The 18,261-nt window shown below is 50.1% G+C and overlaps 1 protein-coding gene across 3 annotated transcripts in view; it reads right to left on the reverse strand.

Annotated features, from left to right (window-relative positions):
- The window catches only part of LOC144932778 (sodium/potassium-transporting ATPase subunit beta-1-interacting protein 3-like), a 168,967-nt gene that overhangs the window by 60,172 nt on the left and 90,534 nt on the right, over positions 1-18,261 (reverse strand). Inside the window, exon 1 of one of the 3 annotated variants that reach the window (XM_078857225.1) lies at positions 18,000-18,034. The exons of 1 other annotated variant lie outside the window; for it this stretch is intronic. The gene's annotated coding sequence lies outside the window, so the exon portion shown is untranslated. Of the gene's footprint in view, positions 1-17,598; positions 17,724-17,999; positions 18,035-18,261 lie in introns of those variants that run through there. One more of the 3 variants, XM_078857226.1, reaches the window with a different exon arrangement.

The following is an 18,261-nucleotide window of genomic DNA, read 5'->3' on the forward strand; positions in this document are numbered from 1 at the left end:
GGAGCATTAAACAGCAAGTGCAGAATTTACACATCTGAGTGTTAACTCCGGTTGATTAGAGCAGCATGTTTAATTGCTGCACGTTTAAAAGTTATATTTGTGCATGGGAGTTGAAAAAAACACGAATGGAAATAACCCTGTAGCAGTAAGTTACGTAATATGCCTCGATTATCCTTTTTTAATTCGCAAAATTATTCTTGAGCGAGTAAAACTGTTTGTCCTAATTTTATTACTAAATCACCAAATACTTGTCCGATCTCATCAGATCTCAGAAGCTAAGCAGGGATTTGAGCCTGGACAGTGAGTGGATTTTGTGCTGTACTTACTCTTTCCTTGTCCTCTCCATGCTGCCACCGTCTATACCCCCCCCCTCCCGCAATCATTGACCCGCAATGACCAGCGTGGTGAGGTGTAGCCACATAACCCTCACGGCGCACACGGCATGGGGAGACTTATGCACGTGTGTGTGTTGAACTTCTTTCGTACCGTACGTAGCCAACCGTGCTCATCGGAGGTGTGGGGAAGGACAACAAACAGCAGTGGATTGACAAACGGCCCATTTTTAGCGACCAATATCATGAGAATCACAAGAGATAATTTTGCTTGGGGGGGTCGGATGGCTTGAGCACGGCGAGCAACTGGGCGGACGATACTGTACATAGCACACAGACACCGCCCCACGTACCGGGCCTCACCCATTCATTTGCGTCAGTAACCGCACCTCCACCGACTCACAGCGCACGTCCCCAAAAACTCCTGAGCCGTAGCACCAGCTGCGTGGCATTGCTCGGCGCGTCGGAGACAGGACGGCTCGCTAATAATAGCGCTCATCAATTTTTTTCTTCCCAAAGGAGGGCCTTTAAGAAGCTTACGGGGAGATGGCGGGAACAAATGAAGCTCTGATAGGAGAGGAATTGTTGAAGCCAACGGTGGCAGGGGGGGGGGACGTGGAGGCAGGATTTAATGAGTCGATCGAGCGCCCGGAAAGGGAATGCACCACCTGCAATTGTTTCCCGATGCTGTGTGGCCATCTCTGCTCACTGTAATAATGTTAATGCAAAGAAGTCATTGAGTTGATTAAATAGGCTATATTTTTTCTCACTACAGTCCTTTAGGATTTTTTATTGGTTGACTACATTTATCCCACCGACTTTGTTAACTTTAGGGGAATTGCATTTTTACGACCGTAGACTCTTTATTACTGACTTTGGAATTGATTGAATTTTGAGTAACAACCTTCAGGTGCATCATCAAAGCCATAAAGAATATTGGTACTGAGAATGGCTTGTATTTTGGAAGTGCATTAAAATGAAAACCACTGCGATTTCTTAAATGTGCTGATTTTGAATGGCCAATACCATTAAATTGCTCCACTCATTTCATCTTCCATTACATATGTCATAAAAAATACATCATTCGTTCATATATCAACGATTGTTAGTAACCGTAAAAGTGAAAAGTGAAAGGCTCTAATTCATTGAGGTTTTATTCATTAAACACTTTTTGCCGAATTCTGGCATTACACACTGAGTGGCAAAGAGCCCTAAACTTTAATTACCAGATATCACTGCAAAGTATAAATGAGCCGTAAAGGCTGTAAATGAAGCATTGCTGGATATCAGCAATGTCTAGATCCTCAGTTTAAAACATACGCGTTCTGACGCTTTTTGGCATCATTGCCTCCACCATAGACAGCCCAGCCATCACTCTGGCCACGTTGGCTCACTCCACGTCGCCGATGTGTGGGAAGCAGTGATGTTGGTGAATATTTGGACGAAATTGACCACGCATGCATTGTAAAACACGGGGTGGGGGGAAAACACCAATTGTACAAATCCGGCTGTCATTCTGTGAAAGAGAAGTCGATTTTGGCTTACCCTGAATTCTGGTTTTATTCGAGTGTGGCATCTAGAGTTAAAATTTTTACTGGACCAGCAAAAGAAGCCCTTCTCTTGCACTCCTCACATTGAGCGAGACACTTTGTTGACGAGGAGCGTAAATAGCGGCAGCCATGGATATAGCCTGCGAGGCGCGGCACGAGTCACGGTATATTGAACTTCTTTTGCACCGTACGTAGCCAACCGTGCTAATCAGAGGTGTGGGGCGGGAGAGAGAGGGGGGGGGAGACAACAACAACAACCCAAACACAAAAAGCAGTTCTAAGCCTGGGATGGGGGCTAGGGGAGGCAGCGCTGCGTCGCGTCAGCACGGTGTCCCGCGCGGCGCGCCCCTTATCGGGCAGGGGTCGATCCCCCCCCCCCGCTCCCGCCGCACAGCGAGGCCCTCTCTGCCCTCGCCCCCCGGAATTGTTGTCACGCCCCGAGTTGGCGGCCGCGTGCAAGCGACCCAAACCGTCGCCGGAGTGGGGGTGGCGAGGGGGCGGGGCGACGCGGCGCATCCCTCCACCACGGCGCCCGAGACAATTCCACGTTGGAATTCGCCTTTCGTACATTGTGCGCTTCATTAGCCGAGAGACTTGCCTGGGCTGGCAGGGGGTCACGTGGGGATCAATTAGCAAACAATCTGTGTTATTATTATCGTGTCGCGTCTGTAGAGAGAGCTTGCTCATCGAATGTGGGTAATTTCTTCTCCACGGATATGAATCAAGTGAATGGCACATAAGTAATTGCTCATTTTTTTTTCTAAAAAGATTTAGGGTTGTTCGCCTAAATGATGTTGTTATTATTATTTTGTTGTTGTTTGCACCTTTATGCTTGTGGGGAAATGACGGTTTACAAATTGAGTTGAGACTAAAAATGCTCTTTCTTTCCGCTCGCGTAAGACTGCTGCTTATGATTGTGTAACGACGCGCGGCATTTGCGACGCGATAACGACGTTCATCTCTCTTACGATTCTCAAACAGGGGGGCGGTGGGAGAGGGGGGGGGTGTGCAAACACTTCACTTTGTTTCGTCGGGAAAGGAAGGGGGGAGAGACCGAGCGCACTGAAGCCATCAGCCTGCACCGGCCGGGCAGGTCGCGACTTCTGAGCACAAAGTCCGGAGCAACGCCGTGTGAGCGATGTCTCAGATCAGCACGCAATTCAAATGGGAGTTTAGGAATAAATGCATGAAAATCCTCGCCGGAACGAGAGAGCTGTTGGATGAAGATGAGCCCGAGAGATTCAACCAATGACCTGGGATTTGCCAAGCCTCGTTTCGTTATTTTCATTGTCGCGGGCATGTTCGCGTTTCCAATTTCGAGCCAAATTAAATTAGGATGGAACTCGCCATCCGAGTTGATTGCCTTTTAAACCAAACTCTGCTCCGTCTAATGCTAAATGACACGCCGTTATTTTGAGGGCCGTCCGTTGGAAAATGCAAGCGATGACCTCCCCCCCCCACGCCCTCTACCGCTAGTCCAGCGAACGATCCATCCGCTCCGAGCACGGGGTCAGCCGCCTCCTACACATGCGGTAATTTAATTGCGGTGCATTACCAACCATAATTTCATAGCCATTGCGTTGATTGATTAGCGAGGCAAAATGACAGTGGCAGAAGGAAAAATACTAATGGCGCGCCGCTCGTGGCCGAGATGTATTTGCAGATCCTTTTTTTTTTTTCTTTAAGAGCCCCCGGGGGCAAGGCAGGCAGGCAAGCAGCCGCTTGTGATCATCATCGCCGCATCTGCCTCGAGGCGGCTCCCCCACCTCCCCCAACCTCACCTCGGCCCATTAGAGGAGCGCACGCGGCGACGCAAAGTGCCTTGGGATCGGAATTCCTCAGAACATCTCCCTCGCACGAACAAAGCGACGCTCTCGCTCATTGCTCGTCGCTCGTGTCGTTGTCACGTGTCACGTTCGGCGATGAATGGTGCGTGAGCCGTCGTACCTTCTCCCCACGTGTCTCTCTCCCTCTCTTTGTCTTAGTCTCTCCCGACCGACCCGTCCTTCATTGCGTCGCTCGGTAAATAACGCAACACTAACCTCGCTGCAGGTGCGTGCGTTGAACAACCATCGGCCTGCACGCGGTGATTCTTAATCGCTTTGATTTTGCGCTACGGCAAAGACGATCCGGCCAGGTGGCTCGGTGCTAGAGTGAGCAGGTCGCAATGGGGAAAGCTCTGAGTTGAAATCATGGCTGGGGGTTGACTCAGCTCATCATCCCTCTGGGTGGATAAAATAAGTTCCATTTTGTTGGGGGGAGTCAAGAGTGGTTGGTCTGTGGATGGACTCGCATGCGGCACGGGAAAGTGAAAGTCGCACCCCTGGATTAGGACTGTCGACAGGATCTGAGCGCCGACTTTTTGAGCAGCAATCACTTTTACCTTTTAATGTTGGGGGAACATGGGACGGATACTCTGTGTGGCGAAACAAAGGAGCTGATACGAACAAACCTTCCCGTATAATAATACCACTGCTCATTACCCTGGAAAGCCTCACTCACTCTCACGCTTTTTTTTCCGGAGGATCCGACATTGGGATGTTTGACCAATTCCACACCCACGTGACATTGTCGGAGTAAACTGCCGTGCACACGGGGGTGTTGACACGCAAAGCGCTGCACAGATAGAGTCATGAATCCACTCGCTGTACTGCCATTTGCTAGCCGCCTCGCAGCCCAAGCCTGCAACGCCTTGCTCATCTCAGGCAGCCTCCCACCCGGGCACTAAGTCAGCCTGCGTAGCTGCAGAGACATCCGATGAGATCGGGAGCCGTCGTGGCGATCTGCTCTGTGTGACGAGAGAAGCTCTGTTGTTGTGCGCGTGGTGGTTGGCAACATCGGCGGCAGCCGCCTCGTGAGGCATTTCCATTTCCAAAAGCGCCCATGTGGGATGAGGGGGGGGGCAGAGGGGGGCAGAGGGGGGCTGAGAGGCCAGAGTGGGGCAATGGGCTATGGCAAGGCAAGCACAACCTTGCATATAATGAATACGATATACAGCACACGGTTTATATAAATACTGAATACAGCATATAGCGTACACGTCCTTCTACAACGGCAGCTGCATGAATATGAATGCGAGAAGACCAACCAGCTAAAGGCGAAGCTGAACAATAAAGCCCCGTCAAGGATCACCGTGAAGAAACAAAATGGCAATTGGACGCAACTACATGAAAGGTATATAGGCTGCAAGAGGAAACACATGTTCCCTTCGCAGTGATAAAACGCACCGTTGTTTGACTCCTATTATCACGTGCACATATTTGTGTAGCTACATAAACATGCCAAATTAATTGCTGCACACCGTGTGTCAATGCTCACTTCGCTTTTCAACGCAACTCTGCTATTCCGTTGCTGCGCATGATGGCAGCGATATATTCAGGAGCTGAATGGCAATGTCAAGGTCCGCTGCTGGCCACGATTTAGCCCCCGATAAAATGCGCTCACCGCATCGCCGGCTTTCAGATGTGCTTCTGCGGCCGTCTGGGACGCTCTCCTTCCGATATTAGGAAGCCACTGGAGCTACGATGCACTTTTAATTCTCGATTTAAAACTCATTTCTGTAGAACTGCTTTATGTGTTTAGTTTGGTGTCCTTTCCCCGCACCTCCGATGAGCAAGGTTGGCTACGTACGGTGCGAAAGAAGTTCAACGTGCAGTACATTCGTGAGAGGGCTTCAGGAGAGAGTTCGAGTAGTTTTGTGGTGAAACTGTGCTGACGCCATGGTCGTTTCTCTGCACAGAGTGATTTCCCCATCTTTATGTTTTGTTTATCACTGCGCGGTTTCTCTCTCCCTGTGGTGAGAGGAGGAATTCTCTGAATCGCGGTGGCCGTTATCAGACAATCACCCAGAAGGAACATCTTGTGACGGTCATGGCACTTGGGACAATGGAATATGTATTATTTGTATTATTATTTGAAAATGTGAATAGGAACATCGGAACAATGAGCAAATTAAATTGGCTGCCTCGCTTGACGAGGTGTGGTGCGGGCAGAAATCTTCCGTTGTATTTCATCGCTTTTGCAGCCTTACACGTGCAGAGCCAAGCGGCCAACCGTGGCACCGAGCCCATGTCGGAAATTAAAACTCTACCCGAAAAAAACCAACAACAACAAATGCGCCTAATGCATAATGCAGAGTTGATCTGAAATCGACTTCTCCTAAGTCACAGCGCTTTGTCAAACCACTGCCGAACGAAAGCCTCTCTAAAGGCGTGCTGTGTTGTTGGTCAAAGGGGGTTGTTTGACCATACTTCACCATGTTGGTCAGTGTGGGTTAGTGAAGGTGGTGTTGGGTTAGGGGGGGGGAGGCAGGGCCGGTTCAGATGTCGCTCGCCATCGATGTTGTTAGCCATGAACGAGAATGAACTCGTGGCCGGGTCCATACTAACCACTGCGCAACCGCTACCTCCAGCCAAGACACTCACACAAAGACAACGATCCCCCACATACAGCCTTCAACAGACTGTTGAGGGAAGTGCAAGCATGGCACTTTGAGGTCACGCGAAGTACAGAAGGCTTGCTGGCAGGAGGTCAAAGGATCGACCTAGGTACCATGGGTTGACTGACTCAGATGACGGACAGATGCCCCACCTGTGCTCCCCACTGTGCCAACTTGCTGCATTTCAGCCGCCCGGAGTGCACTCACACACAAGGAGCGTGCATACACAGGTACGCACATGAAGCCAAGACACCCCATACAGTGTTCAACACATTGTTGAGGCAAGTACTAAATTTCGATTTAAAGCTTTTGTGACTGCATGGATTCATCTTCTTGGTTCTTTCGGTGAAGTCACGTAGAAGGGAAATAATAAAATAATAATAAAACATAATAAAATACAATTCTCACGACGTTTCGGCCACAACGCAAGCAGCCGTCCTCAGGTGAAGAACAGGTCTGTCGGAAAGACAGCGTCTGAATGAACTGCACCAAGCTTGGCAGCGTATATTTAAGCTGGGTTAGAGGAGGAAGGCAGTATATAGTACGGGGTAGATCCGTGTGATGGAAGAAAAAAGTTTAGCTGGAGGCATATTATATTTTTTGCGACGTAGAATTGTAATGTATGACTTACTGTTAGTAGCTCAGCTTATTGGAGAGTATATTTAGTATATTGATGACATTGATGTAGTTTATATATTAGTTTTTTATGTGGTGGTTTGGCTGCTGCAGCTTCTTACTATTAAAATTCCTTCCCTTTATTACTGCTAACCCTATTTCCTCCCTTTGCTGCTGCTAATTCTACATAATGCACGGGCATAATATGACTTTGAGACCCCCCCCACCTCCTACGCATTCCACAAGTAGTGACTAATCCCATATCTGCATTTTCCATACATATGCTAAATTCCTCTGTTGATATGCAAATTCCTTTGTCAAGGCGCCCTTCCTCCTCTAACCCAGCTTAAATATACGCTGCCAAGCTTGGTGGTGTTCATTCAGACGCTGTCTCTCCGACAGACCTGTTCTTTACCTGAAGACGGCTGCTTGCGTTGTGGCCGAAACGTCGTGAGAATTGTATTTTATTATGTTTTATTTTTATTATTTTATTATTTCCCTTCTACGTGACTTTACCGAAAGAACCAAGAAGAGGCAAGTACTGTTAGCAGGCACCGATTAAGGTCGGCACGGTACACTAGGGAGTGGATGGCCGGCATCGCACCAGGCCACCTTAGGTCCCCTCAGTGCACTAGATGTCTCATTTAAGGCTGAGTCAACCTAGAGGAGACCCTAAAATATTCACCACTATTATTGGGCACGAGCGGGAATCAAACTCGACTGCGCACGCTTTCAAGCAACCTGCACGCGCCACGCATTCATTTGATGCGGCAGAACAGCCTCCAGGGCACCGACCTTGCCTCGGTTCACAGTTTGACAATTCCATAATCCAGAGGTATCCCCAGGCTCAGAGACAGCACACGGTCAGGCAACGTCCGAGCGCTTTGTAGCAGTGCACACGCAGTGTACTACCGGACTCATTACAATAATAGACTGGCCCCCTTCGCGAATGCTCGCAGCCACGCGAATACACGGGGATGGAGGCAGAGTGCCTCGCGCTCGCATTGGGCGCGGGAAGTGACGCTGGCGGCGTAGCGTGGTTGGCGTGGGCCCTGGTGGTGAGAGGAATAGGATGTCCTGCCACCCTCTATGCCCACACGCGCGTAGGGTGGTTTCTCTCACGAAACACGAGATGGTAGGGACGGAGTGCTCGTAAAAAATAAGTAACCAATGATCGACTTGAAACTTTTTGCTTTTATTATTTAATTTTTTTTTTATAATTTTACTTTACTAATTTTTTTTGTATTGTGTTTTTTGTATTTATATTTTCAATGTATTTTTTTTATTGTATTATAATTTTTTCTATCTACGGGATTTTACCGAAAGAACCAAAAATATAACCAATTATCATTATTATTATTTCGTGAATTTACGTAGCAGCTCAATGCAAGGGGCTCTCGAGGCTGTATTCAGCAACCGGCAAAATAAACGAACGGGCGGTGCTGTGGTGCAACGGTGCGGCCTCTGGAGACACGCGGTATTGGTCAAAGGGCTTGTTGACCAATGACACGGGTTATTCTGGCCAACAGCCAACATATGGGTCAAGCGACTGTGAATTATTATCATGACAATTCATGAATCAGACCAACCACAAAATTAAAAAGATATATATATTTTTTAAGGAATATTTTCTGTTTTGATTCTGTACCCAAAGGCAGGCACACGGTTCAGGTTACCTCCAGCCCACCTGATCCCCCACTCCGCCACGCGTACTTCTCGGTCTAATGTATGGGCTGCGTTTGGGACGTGAGGCTATGGGCTACGCGCAAATTTGCGAGGGTATCGTTTGTCTCGCAGGCTGCCACCATTCACGAGAAGCGGTGGCGTTCAGCGGCGACAAATAAAAAAAACACAGGGCAGCTTGCGAAACGAATCTCCGGGTCCCGAGTGTGGAAGGCGGGATGTCACGTGGAGGGAAAACCACGCCGTTGCTGATCCTGCCAAGGCCACGGAAAGAGTGCCACCATCGCTTCTGCTGTCGGGACACGGCTCGGAGAGAGAGAGAGCTGTGACGCTTCACGGCCGGCCAGATGATGACAGCCTGGATGGCAAGTTTTTTGTTGCAACTCTAGAACGATCAAGTCGCAAAGCATAAAGACGGTGAGCAAACGGCATTGTCCTTTGCCAAGCAAAGCCTCACCGAGTCTCGAGGGTCGTTTGCAGGGGGATCAGAAATTGCGGTGTTTGGCCAATTCCATTTTGGAGCATCTGGCTTGAGGGAATGGAGAACACCGAAGTCTCACGTGAAAGCCCATGCAAAAAAGAGGCGAGTGTCAGTAAAATAGCCACGCAGATTCAAGACTATGTTGCTGTACTGCCGTTCACCTGGCCCGCATCGCGGCCCTTTTTCAAACAACGCCTGCACATTCTCAGCCAGTCCGGCTCATCCGTGCCAGGCTTGCGAAATCCCACCAAGCGATTGAAGGATGCGTGGCGAATGATATTGTCGTCGTGCGAGTGCTATGCGTCAATTGTTTTCTTTGTGATAATCGGGTTTCCCCTTTCTGGCAATAAAACAGGTGTTAAGATGTTAAAACACCAAGCTGAAACCTTTGCAAGGAATCATGTCTGCATTGACCACACAGACTTGTGGTGAACATGCAAACAGAAAGACATGCTCTGACAGTATGTGCATTGTCTTTTACTGTCAGAGCATGTGTTTTTCTGTTTGCATGTTCACCACAAGTCTGTGTGGTCAATGCAGACATGATTCCTTGCGAAGGTTTCAGTTTGGTGTTTTAACGTCTTAACACAACTGTTTTATTGCCAGAAAGGGGACAACCCTATTATCATAATTTAATACTGGCAAAGGAGGTCTCATGATGCTTTTTTTTTAAGTGCGAACGCGTCTCGCATGTTTTGCATTGAGCGCAGCACACGCATTTGCACGCATTTCCCTTCCGATACGAATAATCGTCGCGCAAAAATGGTGGTGGGGGAGAGGCGAAGCCTCTCACCATCGCTGTAAAATTGTTCAATGCGTCCTAAATGCCCCCATTTTTCAAAACACCCGTAGCCGCTCCTTCAACAGACAAAGACAAAGATCCCCTTAACAGACTGTTGGGGTAAGTGCTGTTAGCGAGCACCTATGAAGGCCGGCACGGCATGCGAGGGGGTGGGGTGGCCAGCACCACGCCCGGCCGTCTTTGTCTCCCCAATGGCGATATTTACACACCGCACCAGTTTTTTTATTTGAGGCTGAGTCGACATAGGGGAGGCCCAGGACCGGTTCAGACAATCGTCACCGGTGTTGACCGTGAGCAGGAATCGAACTCGGGTCGCCGGGTTCGTAGCGCAGCGTCGCGCTAACCGCTCCACCACCACTCCTTGAACAGCCACATCTCCACACAGAGCATCTGCAGTGGAAGTCTTGGCGGGCTGCTGCTGCTGTCACAGCTCCGGACACAGTCGTCACCCGCCATCGAGAGAAACGTAAAATACCGTCGCGAGATCCCATTTCCTGTTGGGCGCTGATGATAGTATATAAATAATTAACTCGGCGGCTAAACTGTTTAATGGATTTTTCAGGGTTTTACATTGCTGCGCTGTGAAAATAAAGCGTTTCCTTGGACAGTAATTTCAAATAAAAAAAAAAGTTTGAGTTGAAACTTCATGTGCCTTAAAATTTCGATTTCGAATTCAAAAGCTCCCAAGAAGAAGGAGAGACAGAGGGATTTTTTTACCCGGCGGTTTTAATCTCTCGGGGCTCTCCTGCACCGCAAGCAAATTACGTGAATAATCGTTCGCCGTTAACACGCGTGTATGTGTGTGTGCGTACGTGTGTACGTGCGTGCCTGTGTGTGAGTGCTTAGCCGCTGACGGCAAAATCTGGCCTTGGCACGCACGAGGCGACGCGTGCGTGCATACTGGTGCATCCTTGTGCAATAATCACCCAAAAAAAATCAATTTTGATGTGACTGTAACTGACTTTTACAATGAACTGTTTCAAAAAAATTCTTTAATATTGATTTAGTGTTTGTTGCACCATTCATAATTTCGTCCACGACACTGTTCTTTTTGCTCTGAATTCCAGTTGCTTCCTTGCTGTACTCGTTTTTACGTCGTTGCTTTGGTAATTTTGGTGACGAATGAGACTCATCCTGGTCACTTGAGTTCTTCAGTGGTGAAGTCAAAATCAACTTACAACCACCTCCAACCTCTCCGGCATAATTGCTGCGAACACTCTTTCCAAGCAAACTCACAGTCCTTGCTGCGCACAGTGCGGAAAATCTAAATAAATACGAATAAACAAATAGAGCATTTCACCTGGAAAGTCCCCTTGAGATGGAACGTCTCACCTTCAGGGGTATCCAGGGTGTCAACTAACGCACACAGCGCATTGCGTGGTGATGCTGCATTGGCGGTGGTGCGCAAATAAGCAAAAAAATAACGGGACACGTTCATGAATAACACTGCAGTCTTCAAAGAAAAATATACAGGGTGGTTCAAAAGTCACGACACGTGGAGTTATTTTATTTATGTTAACATATCACGTAGGGTTGCTGCATTCGTTTTAACAAATGTAAAAAAAACTGACTTTCAATAACATCAATTCGAGCATGGATTTTGTTTTTAAATGAATTTAGGACTTACAAAAAAGATTATATGTGTAATCTCTGAGCATTCATTAATTATGTTTTGTCTCAATTCACTCGGGGTTCTTGGTCGAACTTTGTAAACGACGAAATTGAGGTGACCCCACGAGAAGAAGAAAACTATATATAAATACTGATAATAGATACAATATTAACTTAAATCAAACGTTTTAATGCCAATGTCAAAATAAATTAAATAACCCTATGTGTTTTTACAGAGATGAACACATGAATAAAGTGTGCGCACTGGCGGGCTATATAAAATATACTCCAACTGTAACAGTTGCAGATGTTCTGCCAGTGAGTTTTAATTAGAGATGCAAATACGTTGAGCCTGGCGGCTCGTCTGCGTGTGTCTGGGAGATAGTCCAGATCTGGACAAATTCCCATCGGTTAACTCCTCCGGCAGGCAAGGCTGCGTTGGCTGGGTCATGTAACCAGCATGCCCAGCCACCGCATGTCCAACCATCTTCTGTCTGGCCAAATAGAAGGGAGCTAAACGGACACGACATGGGCTGCAGAATAGACGGACTGATGCGGTACAGGAGGATGTGGAGCTGAGTGGACTTGCCGATGACTGGTACCAGCGGTGTCAACATCGGCCTCTATGGAGGAGGCACGTGAAGGTCGCTACTGGGCAGTTGGAGGCAGTCGTCCTCCAGCAACAACGGAGGGCGGAGGAGCGACGCTCACAACAACGAGAGGAGCGCCGGGCGGCTAACATTCAGAAAGTTGGCACAGTAGGGGGCGCAGCTCGTGTGTATCTACCAGTCATCTCAGTCGACCCGTGGCACCTGCTGGGTCTGTCCCGTGACCTCCTGTCAGCGAGCCTTCGACACTTCACGTGGCCTCAAAGTGCACCTGGCCTGGCACAAACACCGTGGTGACGTCACCGCCACTTCATGGCGAGTGGAGGCAGCGGTTGTTGTTGATCCATGCTCAAGTAGCTCCGTGTCTGATTATTGCACTCAGGTATTGTAAGTAGTGAAGATGTACAGAGCTTTCTCAATCCATTGCTGAGGACCTCCCTAAGCCCTGTTGGAGATCGTGGAGATGATTTGACTATAATTCGCAATGCTGGTCAGTGCGAGTTGGTGAAGCGGGAGGTGGAGGGGGGGTGTCAGTGACCGCTTCAGATATCACTCGCCGCTGACGTTAGCTGTGGCCAGGGTATGCTGACCATCGCTCCAGCGGAGAGTAACTTACTGCTAAATAAAGTTTACCCACGGTGAGATTGGTGACATGTTACACCGTGGCGGCTTCACAAGATCATTCGCTCGCAATTGCAGCTGGGCCTGGCCCTGCCTCGCTCTTATTCTCCAGCCGTGATCGTAAGGCCGACCAAAAATATCAAAAATATCAAAAATCCCCACCGAAGAACGTGGGAACCGGCGCTACCGCGGTCTGTCGGAGTTCGTGATGTGGCGACGCGAGCAGCGGCAGCACACGTGCCTCTGGTGCCTCTGGTGGCTCTGGTGGCTCTGGTGGCTCTGGTGCCTCTGGTGCCTCTGGTGGCTCTGGTGGCTCTGGTGCCTCTGGTGGCACTGGTGGCTCTGGTGCCTCTGGTGCCTCTGGTGCCTCTGGTGGCTCTGGTGCCTCTGGTGCCTCTGGTGGCTCTGGTGCCTCTGGTGCCTCTGGTGGCTCTGGTGGCTCTGGTGCCTCTGGTGCCTCTGGTGCCTCTGGTGGCTCTGGTGCCTCTGGTGCCTCTGGTGGCTCTGGTGGCTCTGGTGCCTCTGGTGCCTCTGGTGCCTCTGGTGGCTCTGGTGCCTCTGGTGCCTCTGGTGGCTCTGGTGGCTCTGGTGCCTCTGGTGCCTCTGGTGGCTCTGATGCCTCTGGTGCCTCTGGTGGCTCTGGTGGCTCTGGTGCCTCTGGTGGCTCTGGTGCCTCTGGTGCCTCTGGTGGCTCTGGTTCCTCTGGTGCCTCTGGTGGCTCTGGTGCCTCTGGTGCCTCTGGTGGCTCTGGTGCCTCTGGTGGCTCTGGTGCCTCTGGTGGCTCTGGTGGCTCTGGTGGCTCTGGTGCCTCTGGTGGCTCTGGTGCCTCTGGTACCTCTGGTGGCTCTGGTGCCTCTGGTGGCTCTGGTGGCTCTGGTGGCTCTGGTGCCTCTGGTGCTTCTGGTGGCTCTGGTGACTCTGGTGCCTCTGGTGGCTCTGGTGCCTCTGGTGCCTCTGGTGGCTCTGGTGCCTCTGGTGGCTCTGGTGGCTCTGGTGGCTCTGGTGCCTCTGGTGCTTCTGGTGGCTCTGGTGACTCTGGTGGCTCTGGTGGCTCTGGTGCCTCTGGTGGCGGCGACACTTCTGACGGAGGCGTTCCAGACGGAGGTGGCTGGCGCAGAGAAATGGTCGCTGGTGTGAAGGGGGCACCACGGTGGCGAGATGTTAGCGACCTCGCCTGGTATACAGGAGGTCGTGGGTTTGATCCCGACCCTGACGCCTGTTGTATATTTAGAGTTTGCATGTCTCTTTCCCCGTGGTCGTGTGGGATTTCAGCCGGGTCCTCCGGTTTTTTCCTTCACATTTAGAAAAATGCATTTAGAGTATTTGGCTGCTATACATTTACACGTGATAAGCCACTTCGTTGAGCTGTGATTTATGGCCAGGTTGCATCTGAAAAAGAGCTCTAGAGCTCAGTGGGCCTTACCTGGTAAAATAAAAAATAGTGTATCGTTTTAAATTAGTTCACAGAAAGGAGGTTGTGAGTCGCGCTGCTGCTAGGAAAGTTCCTCTACTTGTACAACATCAATATTGGTCACCCCTGCAGATATCAGCCTCGGCCATGGTAACGTGGCATTGCCTCTGGTGACTCGGGGCCACCAAGAGATGTGAACGCTGCCTCGGTGCTCGCTCGGTTACGGAGAAATGTCGCCTTACCGATTCAATTATGTATTTATTTCACTTACCCCACACTCGCACGTCAAAACACACTGCGCGCATTGTTCCGTGATGGGTTCCCCCCCCCCCCCCCACTTTCTCTCGAAGGTTGTGGAGCCCTCGTAGAGAGCCGCGCAGTCCAGGCCTGCGCCGCCCGGGTCAAGTGGGGTCGGGGCTTGGCACGCCAAGGCAGCGAACGATGGCCCACAAACAGACGGTCAATTGTCAGTGACACCGGCCATGGCCAATAACCGATGGTATTTGTGCAAAAACAAGCAGCAGGCATTAAGACCTCGAGGTTGACAATTTGCTTTCATTCTCAGAGTCACCGGCACTTTTCTTCGCTGCCTCTCAGCAGCAGAAGCAACAACAGCATTATCGTCAGCCATGTTCAATCTGCCGACGGTTGAAAGCCTCCCTCCCAAAGTCGTCGCCAGCTCTCACGAGCCTGCGATGCAACAATCCACTTCGCACCTGCGTACACGAGCTGATTTCATCGCTCCATCTCCTCTGTGGACGTGCTCTGGGATGCGTTCCATCGCCCGGCTGCCGCTGCGTCAATGCGACGTGTGATGCACGGCTCCCACCAGGAAGCAAGCAACGCTCTTGACGGCAAAGCTCGTGCAGCGGTTTGTCCATCAGTCGCAGTAGATTCTCCGTGGTGGAATGCTTTTATTTGTTTCCCAATTACTCAGCTGCCAGAACACACGTATGTATCTGTATTCATGATTCACTTGAATACCATTTGGTGATTGAGTCAATGTAATTCAAGTAAGCATCTTGAGCAGTCTTCTAAAATGTTCTGTATAGCCACACAACTTGACCAGGATGTAGAATTTCGCCAAATAGTATTATTTTCCCATTGCCACTCTAACACGGGTAAAGCCACGTTTTTTTCTCCCTGCAGGGCTGTCATGTTGCTGCGCAAATGGATTCATAAATCCAGGATACACGGCTCCATTAAAGGCGCAACGGTGGTTCCACAACCACTCCTCCAATGCCTCAGGTTTCTGCTACTCAATCAAGACAGGTGCCTTTGCTTTATACAAATATTTGACACCCGTTTTGAATTGACTGGGGCGTTGAGTGGTAGCGGATTGGTGAACGCACTGCATCGTGAACCGGGTAACCTAAGCTGAATTTCTGGACACGGCTGACATGAGCGAAGAATGACATCCGAACCACACATGGGTCCCCTCCTTCATCAACCCTTCGTCCACCAGTGGCTTGATAAAGAGCTGTAAATTATTTACTCCTTAATTTATTTTTTAATGGCCTAACCTTTAGAGCGCGCGACATGCAGACTTTGCTGTTAGGTCAAACTGCGCGGGGAGTGTCATTGGTTAATGCTTCCAAGGTCTTGCCGAAAATAATGCGATTGCATTAAAACTAAATTTAAAAAAAGCAACTCGCTGTCAGAACTCAATGATGCATCATCAGTGTAGATAATTAACCTTTGCACCAACTGTGTACGCCATTCATCAACGGGAAGTGTTACGCCTTTAAAAAAAAATGCACAATGAATTAATGGCAGGCCCTCGAGTTCAAACGAAAGAGCGGCGCAAAGTGAAACTGATTAAATTGGGGAGAATTAAAAAGCTGGAGGATAGTTGTGCCTAAAGTAAGCTGCATAATCAAATTTTAAGCCTCGCCTCGTGTCAATCTATCCATGGAATGTAGTAATTTGGTGAAGGGTACACGTTTGAAAGTGGGAAATTACATCTCACAATGCATTTATTAATAGAGTATTAGGTTTAATGGAAAAAAAAACATTCTACATGTTTCGCAACGTAAAATATGAGGACTATACCATTGCTAATTAATGTTCAAAGGTGCGTCGAAGGATTGTCACGTAAGTAAAAACTAAATAAGTTAAGGATCAAAAAAAAGGCATTGAAATGTAATTCACGCGGAATGGATTCTGGATTGATGCAGACTCCGAGTCCCGCATGACGGTACGCAATCGAGCGCGAGCAGCAGCCACGAAGTCAAGGCACACGGCTCGATTTTCTGCTCGCATGGAAAACTCGTTACGCGTTGTAGTTGGCGCATTTTCGGAAATGAATAAATAAATCAACACTACCAAGAATGTCGCAAGACAGAGCGCAAAAGTGTTGTTCTTTTTTTAAAAATGCCCTGACAAGGCCCTAACATTTAGAGGGAGTACACTTACCAACAACATGTGATAAAGCATCGGTATTTGTTTACCAAGCCCGACTATGACGATATTATTTCATATTTACAGATCTCATTCACTCAATGCCCTTAACATAGTTCAAAACAACGGTGACCATATAGAATGATTGAGATGGCAGGGGCGTGAGAGCGTTGAGGAATGAGTTGCCGCGATAGAGGGGTGCTTAGAGGTCACTCAAGGGTTGGGGAGGGACGGGAAGGAGCAGAGGGGCGAGGGGATGGAATAGAATGGCCAATGACGAGTCCCAGGACGTCAAAACCCGGTCTAGAGTTTGCATGCTGCTTTAAAAACCGCTGCTGGCTATTCCGCGTCGGGAAGACCAATAGACCAAGGCTGAAATATATTCAAGTTTTTTTTTTGACGTGGAGATACAGGAGACGGCGAGTTATTTATTTTGCCACATCTCCTTGTTTGAATGTATTACACACGGCGGGGGTGGGGGGGGTCCTCTGGTCACGCTCCGATACCTCTGTGGCGCGAGTGCGCGCTGAGCGCCGAGAGCGAGTGGCCGGATAAGCGGAGGCGGCCGAAGCAGGAGCGACGCCGCTCGGAGTGCGAAGTCAAGGGGGCCGGCGTGACCTCGCGTGACCCCGCGCGTGACCCCGCGCGTGACCCCTGCCCGAAAGGGCGCTGCCGCGTTGCTCTCCGTGGCGAACAGGGCCGTGATCGTGTGGGCGGAGTGCTCGTGCTGAAGACGCATTGGGGACACACGGCGCTGTTTGCTTGACGTGCCGGGCTCTGCTGATGAGACCTCATGTGTTAGAACCGGCCCAGAGTTCGCTTGCTTCAACAAATGCTGCTGGATAAGATTTGTCTTCAAACCCCATCAGGCGATGGACTAAAAAGAATAATAATATTAGCTTTGTATGCGGAAAAAAGTTTTTTTTTCCATGCACGTTGAACTTATTTTGCACCGCACGTCGCCAACCGTGCTAATCGGAGGTGCGGGGGAAGGACAACAAACTAAACACCGCATCACGCTGAACGAGCACCCAGAGTGAGCCCACCTGGTCAGATCGCGCGAGCTAAGCGGGGGTCGTGCGAGCCGACGATCACAGCCGGGCGTCTCCTCGGCTTCACCTCCCGCGCGAGAGCGGCGACAGAGCCGGGCTGAAGGGACGAGCGTCCACTCCCCCGTGTGGGCCGTGCCCGGCGCCAATGAGCACGCGCGCAGCTCAAAGGTGAACGCCAAATCCCTCGCACGGAGCACGGCTCACACCACCGCCTCTTGCCCTGCCTGGCAGTCGCCACGCAACACAGCTGGCGGCGGCGGGGGGGGGTCGCACTTGAGCGGTCCGTTCCCACGAATCATCCATCGCGAAATTATTCGTGGGATCGGTGGGCGACCGCTTTCCGGCGGTATCGCTGCAGGCGCCTGCCCCCCCCAGCCCCCTTGCACAGCCCTCGCCTGTGATGTCGCCAGAATCTGAGGACCCCGGCGGCGGCGGCCTCTCAAAGGGCACCCGCCTCTTTATTTCCGTCTCATCATCGTGTGGATAACGCGCGCCGAGTGCTGAGGGTGAAGCGGTGAGCGCTGCCGTCCGTCGCAGCCTCCAACACCGACGGTTCTCAACTCCCTCCGGCAGTCGCATTCACGGCGGTGCCCCTGTGGGGCGATCAAAGGAGCGAGAGCTGCCCCGGGCCAGCCCTTTAATTTAAATGTACGGCAA

This window comes from Lampetra fluviatilis, chromosome 5 (genome assembly GCF_964198595.1).
Source record: "Lampetra fluviatilis chromosome 5, kcLamFluv1.1, whole genome shotgun sequence".
NCBI classification, from domain to species: domain Eukaryota; kingdom Metazoa; phylum Chordata; class Hyperoartia; order Petromyzontiformes; family Petromyzontidae; genus Lampetra; species Lampetra fluviatilis.